This window comes from Aptenodytes forsteri, unplaced genomic scaffold (assembly GCF_000699145.1).
Source record: "Aptenodytes forsteri isolate BGI_AS27 unplaced genomic scaffold, ASM69914v1 Scaffold88, whole genome shotgun sequence".
Lineage (NCBI taxonomy): Eukaryota > Metazoa > Chordata > Aves > Sphenisciformes > Spheniscidae > Aptenodytes > Aptenodytes forsteri.
In genome coordinates this window covers 4331981-4339825 of record NW_008795948.1, presented here as the reverse complement: position 1 = coordinate 4339825, position 7845 = coordinate 4331981, and the positions used below count along the sequence as shown (strand labels likewise).

The following is a 7845-nucleotide window of genomic DNA, read 5'->3' as shown; positions in this document are numbered from 1 at the left end:
GGGGCGAGCGGCGGGGCCCACAACACGGCGAGCCTGCGGCCCGGGGTGCGGAGGCGAAGCGTGTTAAACGACAAAAAATAGCCAAAACAGAAGGAAAAATACAGATTCCCGTGGTTTAAAGATGAAGAATTGCAGTCGTCAGCGCGGCTCTTCAATCCATGACGAGCAGGTGGTATTTCAACGGCCAGTTCAAGCCCTGTAGCAGACCGTTATGACATAGATGTGTATTTTATGAAACGACATGGCATTAAATAGTATTTCGTATCAATATGGAATAAGGTTGGGTAATGCCGGGAGGTTGCCATGCTTCAGTACGTGGAGTTTTCAGGTGTTTTCACTTGCAAATGGATGGCGTTTCCGCAGGCGGGGTTAGATTATTTTTGGAACGCAATATAACCGTCAGATTTCTGCAGGTTTGGTATTCAAACTGCGGTACGGTAGCCATGAGAACGGGATGTTTCTCTCCTTGTAGAACCAGATTAGAGTTTTCTTCCTTTTTTCAAGAGGCATTTTGCTTGCTTCTCAGACCAGCAACCATATCAACTGTTGTCAGATTAAGGTTAAAACGATCAGCAGAGATATAATATCCTTAATTTAATAAAATTTATTGACATTAGTAAGAAATAAATTGAAGGAAATAACACTGTTCTCAAAGTAAATTTTTCTTTTGTTCTAGAATTCAGTTTCTAAGGTACGCAGTCACCCCTGAGAGTGTTTAATTACGTGTTACATTTCTGCATGTTCAGATGCAGTCTTTGCATATTCTGATTCAGCTTTACAGTCTGTTTCAGTATACTACAAAAAATCCGTCATGATGCCTCAAGTGAAACCTTAAAAACTACGAAAAACTGCCGCCTCCTGCTTCAGTTCACAGGGGCAACACGCGAGAGGAGAAAGCCCACAGTCAGGGTACTCATCCTTTTTTTCTCTGCCAAGAGCCCCAGCCTCTTTCATTAAATCCATTTCTTCCCAGCACACGTCGGTAATATTCACTCATCCTATACTTTCCGGTCCTGAGTTTTCTGCTGTCAAAAGGTAAGTTCTCAAGAATTACAGGCTTTGTAAGAGCTATTGTCACCATAGTAGCTCTCACTTGCCGTAGAAGCTGGCAGAATTTTGCGTTAATTCCAAGGATGCAGTTTCTTCTAACCACGTCTCACATGTGCATCAGGAACTGAATCATCTGTTGCACCGACCCAGCTGGCCTCTCCATTACGGGCCTGCAGCGTACGATTAACATCTCTTCATTGCCTCGCCTTAAAAAAAACAACTACTATTGTACAACAGTTATGATAATAAAAGTTCAAAAAAGCAGAGCAGAATTATAGTCATGGTATCAGGATACGGAAAATAGGATTTTAAATTTAGTTTTAGCAAGCTTTCTTCTGGATCATACGTGGTTTGGCATGTCAGTCTACGTTTTCACTGGATCGGCCTCGTCTTTCACAGGTAACAGAAAGCCAGCAAACCTTGGCTCTGGTTACTTGACAGAAACGCAGTTACACATTCGTACCTCATCTAGCTCACGCAAGGTAACTGCATGGAGTCAGTGTAGGTATGCCACTGAGCTCTGAAAGCAATGCAAAAATCCTGCCTGTTTCACCAGTAAAGCTTTCTAGTGCAGATGTGGCCTTAGGCCAAAATACTTCTAATGAAGTTTAGGGATATGGTGTAGGGATATATCAAAAGCTGCAATTAAATATTTTTTTTTCCCTTTAGCTTGCACACTTGTTCAGTAAGGTTGCCACAACCACTGCGGTTCCCAAGAATCTCTGCTCTTTGGCTCATTCAAAGACCGGACACTTAAACAGCAGTAAGGGAAAATTTAAACATCAGCTGAGCAGGTGCAAGGCAGCCCTGGAGTAGGTATTTGACAGATTAGAGAGCATAAACACGTCTTCCAATGAACCTGGGTGAAGTGAACCTCATGTTCATTACTATGACAGGCCGTCTTTGAGTAACACTTGCAAGATCAGCAATGAAATGCGTTTGATGGATGGCAGAAGCAGCAAACAAAAGTTGTTTTGTTTTGGGTTTGGGTTTTTTTATTTTGAGCAGCTTAACACAAAAGCAACTACCAAAGCCCAGCAACCACATTGACAGGTGGTATTTTGTTTTGTTTTATGAAGATACTTCATGCGTAGCAAGGTTGAAGCGTATGTTGAGAGGGAGAATTTGCATCTCTACTGTAGAAATGAAGCGTGGTTTCAAACTACAAGTTTCTCATGTAATTATTTACAGAAGGAAGATGCCTGCTACTCCGACTTGTTTCAGGTCACCATTTACATAGAATTGGAGCTCTTCACAAGTTGAGTAGAAAGGACATAGGCACCAGGCACAGTGGGTGGCAGTACGCACCTTCGGGTGCTAGGAAGAAGGAATTGTCCAAACAGCGTAATTGCAGCTGAAACAAGTATGTTGCTTTGGATCCATATTATTTAAAGTAATTAAGACAGTCATCAGAGGAACAGCACCTGCAACATGCAATACATATCTTAGTCTTTCTGCCTCTTCTTCACCACATGCTCCCATTAATTCCAGGTCTCTAGACTCAAATCTTGAGTAGTTCCAGGAACACATTTGTTTCTTCCTGTTTCCCGATTAATCTTTTCTGGAGAGTTGAATAGAATGGCCCACAGGAACATCCCAGCTGAAGTCTGCTAAATAACCAGGCAGCCCTTCTTACCCCTTTTCCAGTTTGCAGATATAAGAAGGGGCTTTCTTCAAGGCTGTGCAAAACCATACAGCACAGTATCTACAGCTGCTTTTAACTCTGGGCATAAGAGCAAAGTCACGTAAGGGTCCCAGATCAGCAGAGTAAAAACTGCTGAATTTTCTTCTAGCAGAGATCACTGCAGTATTATATATGTGGTCTCGAAGGCCAAGAGGAAGCACCTGCTCAGTGAAGCTCAGGATTGCTCAGATGTGTTGAAGGTCCTCTTCACGGTGAATTCACAAAGCTCATTGCACATTGTCTTGTTAAAAGTTGGAGAAATTCACACTATTTTTCCCGAAAAGGCACAAATACTATTCAACCACTTGGCTGAATTTTGGGTTTGTTTGTTTGGGGTTTTTTTTGGCAAAGCCGTGCCAGACAACGGATGGATGCATACACAGGGACACTCACACTAACTTCCCAGCAAAACTAACAGCTTCAGAAGTGGAAAGAAGACTGCTCCCTGCCAGCCTGCCTTGGGAACCGCACCAGGCCAGACCCAGAGTCTTCAGGCAATAATTTGCAATGGCTTTTTGCAAATTAAACAGTTTGAAATCTCAGCAGCTGGCTTACTTTCTATTTTTTTTTTCCATTATTTTGCTCGACTTTTCAATGATTTTACCCTTTGTTTCCATCCATTTGTGAATGCACTGAATTAAAATGTTTCACTTCTACAAATTGCATCTGCATTCTCATTCTATGTATGTATCTCAAAGACCCCTGCTAAGTATGTATTTGGAAATGGTGTTTTAGCTGTTTAATAATGCTTTTTGGGTGGAATGTCTACATACCTAGTGCTCCGGGCTGAAATCAGTAGTATTTTGAGAAGAGGTAAGGAAGAGCTGCGTTCACTTTCCATCAACTCACTGGTTTTTCCTCAAAGGTTGTATACAGGTCCTGTACTTTTCTGCTCAGAGATCTCTGTTGTAGGGTGTCTCCAAAGTGCCTGCCTTTGGGCGATTAACAGTCGGGCTGGCTCTATGCTCAGTGCAACACTAAGATCTGAAAATAGTACAATGTAAGGGATTTACCTTAGAAGTTCCCTTCCCTTAGCTTGACCTTACAGTATTTGTACAAACTCACGCATCTTCCGTGTGGCATCTGCATAAACACCCATGCTCCTGCAGGGAAGTTTGCTCTGCTAGCACCTCTCCTTTCCCACACACTGCTATGGAAAACAGAACTGTGTTCCTGAACCAAGGACACGCTTGAAGTTCAGCATAGGTTCAAAACACATACAGACAAACTCCATTTTCTCCAGCCTTGCTCTGAGATAAGATGACTTGAACGGCATGTTTACCTGAACGCATCCAAGGAAGCCAGATAGAGGACGGCTCCAGCCTGGAAGCCAGGCAGTACTTTTAGCATAACACTACGTACAAGTTAGTTCTGCTTGGTAAACTGAATTTATCTGCTGTAACACAGCTTAGGGATTACAGCTGCCTTGCATCTTTCTGTCCTTGTCAGCAAAGAAAATCCTTCAGAAAAGCACTTTCACACCACAGTGGGAATTTTAAGGGGAGGAGGAGATATTCTCATCACTGTGACCTCAAAAGGAGCAGTTTTAAAAACAAAGTACACGTAACCAATGGCATTTCAGAACTGCTAGTGGAGGACTGTTTCTACAAGCACCGTGCCTCCATACAGAGTATCATCTCTAAGTAGATTCTCCCAGGGGAAGCGTGCCAATAGAAGATACATGTCACTTCTTGGAAGAAATTTAAACCTGGCTGGTGAAGTTCAGAGTTTATTTTTGCTTAATTACGAACTGAGCACAGATTTATGCAAACTGGATTTAATTAAAATAGGTAAAATTAATGGGTGGCTATCAAATACAAACTGGGGGTGGAGTGCCAGACTTCAGCTTTGCTTACCTCAGTTGTAAACTCTTATGTCAAATAGCCTTGGATAGATAAACAAGTGAATGGATGGACTGCATTCCAGTTTTAACTGCTCTGTTTAGACTGATGAGGGTACTACTACTAATTTGAAGACATTACAGTGGTTCCACATCCAGTGGCAGCACTGCATGAAATAACTTTAGCAGACCTCAAACCTCATCTGCTCAGTATCATTCCTTTCCTAGTGCTAGCATAGCTTGTCCAAGCATACAGAGCCTGGATCAGGGAACAAATCTGCCCAAAATTTAACTGCCGCAGGCGGATTGGTTATTCTATTTCTTGTCTAAGTGTCTTCAACCGAGAAATACAAGATCTTTTCAGGACTGCTGAATTACAAATCCTATGGATCTATGTCCATAAATCCACTGCAGGCCCCGTCCATCATAGGCAAAAGCTTAAGGAAGGGCTCTGACAGCTGAGCTTAAGTATTTTGTGACAGCCTATTACTCTCACCTAACAGCTCCATCGTCTCCAGGAGGAGACCTTTCTCATGGCAGAATGGGTGCTGGGGCTTCAGCTGCTCCCTTCCGCTAGGTTACAATGCAATAAATACAAGTTCATGACAAAACATCAAAATACAAACTGAGGGGCTGGACACAATCCAAGTTGTACTGTAAACTCCCTACAAGAGTTTGATTTAATCTCCGAAGAGTCCTCCTTCCTCCTTTTAGCAAGGGCTAAAAAAAACCCCCTAAAATAAACAGAACACCCTAAAACAAACAAAAAGAGGACTACTGAACCCACATATTCCTTTTATAATGAAACTCTGACAACATAACAGCAAAAGCAGACTAACGGGGATTTTTAAAGTTAAAGTCTTTAATTCTTCTGCATAAAGACAAAATGCCAAAAATGTAACGCATTCCCTTATTTACAATCATCATAAATCACATGGAAGCATGCACACTGGAACAACAAGGTTCTAAATATTACTTCTTAAAAAAGTCCTGTAGAGATGTGTTCCTTGTATACACACACTCCACGCTCTGTGGCATGTGACTGAGCCACCCGTGTGCCGGGACAGTATTGAACCCCATGCCTGAGCATGCCTGGAAATAACATTTTGGAAGGGACAGAGTAGTTTCTGGGGAAGCAGCTTGCTTCCACTTCAGTAGCACAGTGGGCTTTTGGCCCTTGGGTACACTGCCAGCCCCACAGCAAGGCTGTGTCATCCTGAGCACCGCCACAGTTCTGCAGTGGCCTTGTGAAGAGCCAAACTGAACTACTGCAAAGAGACAATTCCCAGCTCTAACAGACATTTGTATCCCAGTACATGCTACATAAAATGCCACAAGGACTGTAAAAAATAACCTGGTAACTGGCACATGAATCTGGTCTAAACTCCACTGTAGCCTCAGCCCTCACTTTTACCTTCCGAGCACAGTGCTAGAGAGTAAAACAAAGGAGAGCTTATCTCAACACCGTCACAACCCTTAGCCTGGACACCCCATGCCTAAGAGCATACTGCTGGTCACCTCCAATTCCTGTGGGAACAGCAGGCACTGAACTCATCCTCATACTCTCAGCAGGAGATTGCCTCTTCAGGTCAGGCTGCAACATACACAAAAGTAAAATCCAGGTATTTAGGCTGTGTTGCTGTTCAAACAGTCACTCCTCCCCTTAAAGAGAGGGAGCTGATTTTGATAAACCATCTACCCTTCCTTTCTCTTCTCTCACTAGGCTTAGGCAAATGCTAGCTTAATATATCTTATCTCAGAGAATAGTAAATAAGCCAAATGGAAGATCACCCAATTCAAAAGCTAAGAACAGTTTGTCTTTAACAACTGGAGAAAGGTTGGAATTATCTACATTATTTTGAAGCAGTTCTTCAGGCTGGATGTACAATTCTGGTCCAGTAGAGGAAACAGGGTTTAACTCCTTGGTTTAAGGGGTGGCACTCTTCAGTCCGACTTGATATTGGACCAATTCACCAGCATAACATGAGCGCACTCTAAGTAGCATGATCTCCAAACGGCAACAGCAGGATCCATCAACTGAAGTAGCCTTTACAGTATGATGTACATGGCATCTGCCAACACAGGTAAAGCAGAAACATTCTCACAAAAGCTTTAAGGAACATCCATCATCATCGTAGCACAGACTTAATGGAATCTGAAGTTTTACACTTGAGGCAGAGCTTGCAGAAAACAATCTATCCTTAAAGATCTGGAGAAACCTAAACAAAAAGGTAGATAACAGCGTTTTATAAATATGATAAATCTAGTCATTAACAGCAAAACATTTACTATCTTAAGCTGCAGTATTACAGTAGCAGTAAATGGAACACAGTACTGCATATGGTGAGCTTAAAGCACAGTATAAAAGACAAAGCCATACTGTCCATACTAAAGAAAGTGTTACAGATAGTCTAACACTTTGAGAGCAAGTTATTGGAAAAACAAAGAGAATACTACATACCCTGTGTTGCTGAAGTATTTGTCAACGAGAAAATGAAGTAGTTGAGCCTATTTTTCCCAACCCCTCACATCACTTTCACCTAAATGTTATTAATTCATAAAATAAATTTTTCTCTCAATTCTAATTAGTCTGCCATATCTTAAATATCCTACTAAGTTTTTTTTCCTTTAAAAAGCAACCAGATACATTCAAAACTATAAACATTTAACCAGGCTCCAAACAGCCACATTTATTTTTCCTGTTTAAGAGAGAAAGTTTCTTTAAGCAAAAAGGCGGGTGGTGTGGAATTCTACCATTCACTTTCCACAGATGAAGTTCCTCCCATTTGAGAGTTAGAGCTCATCACATCTAAAAACCATGATTAAAGGCAGTGTCTCTCTCTTAATATTGATCTTTGCGTCCCAGGAAACCAATGTTTTGCTCCACAGAGAAGCTATTTAATTCACTTTCTACATTTTACATGTCACAAAGATAATTTTTCAATTAGAATGAGTGATTATGAACCCACTGAGTATAAAAACTCCTTGTTAGAGACTTATTTACAACAAAGACAACTGCAAAGCAGCTAAATATCAACTGACTATCTAGCAGACCAGAATAGAACAGAATAGAATTGTTTAGGTTGGAAAAGACCTTTAGGATCATTGAGTCCAACTGTCAACCTAACACTGCCAAGTCCACCACTAAACCATGTCCCTAAGCACCACATCTACACGTCTTTTAAATACCTCCAGGGATGGGGACTCAACCACTTTCCTGGGCAGCCTGTTCCAGTGTTTAACCACTCTTTCAGTAAAGAAATTTTTCCTC

At 41.7% G+C, this 7845-nt stretch overlaps 1 protein-coding gene across 1 annotated transcript in view; it reads right to left on the bottom strand.

Moving 5' to 3' along the window:
- Window positions 1–5420: 5420 nt before the first annotated feature.
- LOC103904068 overlaps window positions 5421–7845 on the bottom strand; it is a 16194-nt gene continuing 13769 nt past the window's right edge. The window contains exon 10 of the mRNA XM_019473679.1: window positions 5421–6793. The gene's annotated coding sequence lies outside the window, so the exon portion shown is untranslated. The remainder of the gene's footprint in view (window positions 6794–7845) is intronic.